Source organism: Pseudochaenichthys georgianus, chromosome 24, assembly GCF_902827115.2.
Source record: "Pseudochaenichthys georgianus chromosome 24, fPseGeo1.2, whole genome shotgun sequence".
Lineage (NCBI taxonomy): Eukaryota > Metazoa > Chordata > Actinopteri > Perciformes > Channichthyidae > Pseudochaenichthys > Pseudochaenichthys georgianus.
Window position 1 is genome coordinate 26,275,251 of NC_047526.1, and position 2,208 is coordinate 26,277,458.

General features: G+C 37.8%; 1 long non-coding RNA gene across 1 annotated transcript; it reads right to left on the bottom strand.

Annotated features, from left to right (window-relative positions):
- Positions 1-81: 81 nt before the first annotated feature.
- Positions 82-709, bottom strand: LOC117440158 (uncharacterized). Its single transcript, XR_004551227.2, has 4 exons — positions 673-709; positions 514-600; positions 311-432; positions 82-217 (listed from the first exon to the last, which is right to left on the bottom strand). It is a non-coding gene; the product is annotated as an uncharacterized lncRNA (long non-coding RNA).
- Between the last annotated feature and the right edge of the window lie 1,499 nt (positions 710-2,208).

The window sequence follows — 2,208 nt, forward strand, 5'->3', positions numbered from 1 at the left end:
ACCGGCCTTGACACTCGTACGAGGCATCAGGCCACTAATCATCTAGACGGGAACATGCCATGCTGCGTTCACTTGCCTCCATGTAGTTGGGTCTACAGATAATTTCCCGGGAGGCCCAGGAAGAGTAGTAGCAAGTTTCTTCCACCAGGTAAAACTCGTCTACCACATTGTCAGATTGTAGCCGCAGACCTAGTTTTGTTGTGAATGCTTTATCGTCCTAAAAACACATGGAAACAAGTCTCAAAATGAATTGCCACGTCAAAAGAAACATTTGGTGCTGTGTCACAAACTAGCATTCAGTCGTTTTTACCACATTTTGATCAAAACAGTTTTGGACGGAGGCATAAATCACAGCGTTTCCCAGGTGGTCTTTCTTGATGGTGAAGCCACACTGAGAAGATAAACTTGGCGTGAGGATGATTGAAGAGTTATCTGAGGAAACAAACAAGAAAAGTTTGAATTAAAAGTTAGATTAAGTTAAGAAAAAGCAATACACTTGAAATGTCAGCTTACTTATGACAGCGGACACTTCAAGAAAACTTCCTCCAAGTCGACTGACATCCACACGCAGCAAGTTTCCAAGGCATTTAGAGTTTATCTCTGGGATTACACATTTATATTAGATAGCAGCACACAAGTGTTGAAAAATATCACAAAATGACAAAAACGTACTTATTGGGGGCTTATTTTGTGCCTCAATGTTAACAACATTTAGGGCATTGAGGGAAGCAGAATGGCTGACTGAGTGGGGAGGGGTATAGAAATAACTTTCATTAAAAAAGAAGCTGAAGTAATAATACTGAAGCATGGCCAAAGCAGTCGGATGAAGTTATAAATGAGTGAGAACAGCTAAATCTGTTAATCAGCTAAGCAGTTTAGAGATTAGTAAGTATTTGGCATGAGCATTAAGTTAATTTACTTATTTGTTTTGAACAATTTTATATATTTGGTATGTTTCTTTGCATATACTTTTACGTTTAAAAATACTATACATTTTGCTGATATACTCACTTACTTTTACTTAAGTAACGTTTCTAATGCAGGACATTTACTTGTATCAGAGAGAGTATTTGTACTGTGTAGTATAAGAACTTTTACTTAAGTAAAATATCTGAATAGGCTACTTCTCTTACAACTGCAAAGTCCCCAGCTAAACCTTAATAAGGGCCGTTGTATTTCATGGTCATTAAAAACATCACTCCTTTAGGCCATGACTTTTAATTTAGCAGGATGTTCAGGGTTTTGTATCATATGTGTATATCCTACTACATAATTCATTAAAGAAGGTAAAGTAAAAAGGAGGTGTAAAACCAAAACATCTAACAGAAAAGGATTTTACTTCTTCAGCTCCGTTGTACCCCCGTTTTTAGAGATTTGGGTATACAGAGGAAAAGAGAGAGGGTTTTGTTTTCTGACACTTTGGCTGCAGTCGAATAGTCCATTTAGCTTTGGAACCTTCCTAACCGAGTGAAATGACCTGGAAGTCCCTCAGGGGCAGCCATAATAAGTGCCGTACGAATGATCTAGATCAGGGGTTCCCAAAGTGTGGGAAGGTGAGCCTCCCCTCAGAGAACATACATTACATTGCATTTAGAATAGAATAGAATAGAATTCCTTTATTGTCATCGCACCAGGTACAACGAAATTTAAAAAAGCAATCCTCGCAGTGCATTTCCACATACAACGAATAAATATATTATCTATATAAACATATACACATTAAACATGCTCACACATCCATACATGCCCGCACATTATTTAAATACAGTTTACAATATAAAAAAACAACACAGGGATGATATTTTGCATCTCTGATGTCGATCAGTTCATAAGTTAATACAACTATTAAAAAGTAGTGCAGTTGGAAGTTGTAACTGTTCAGTTCAGCGTTTGACGGTGTTCAGTTCTCGTATGGCTCTGGGGTAAAAACTGTTTTTCATTCGGTTTGTCCTTGATTGAATTGACCTGTAGAATTGAACACCACACTGCCAGTCTCTGGATTTCATCCCTGTAGGCTGACTCAGCTGACGCTTTTATCCAAAGCGACTTACAATAAGTACATTCGACCAGGAAGACACAACCTTGAAGAAAACAGTCATATAAGTACATCAGGTTTCATAGAGCCAAACATTTCAAGTGCTACTCAACTGGCTATAGATAAGCCAGTCCTTTATTAGTATATAAGTGCTCTGTTAGCAGTTCTTTGTT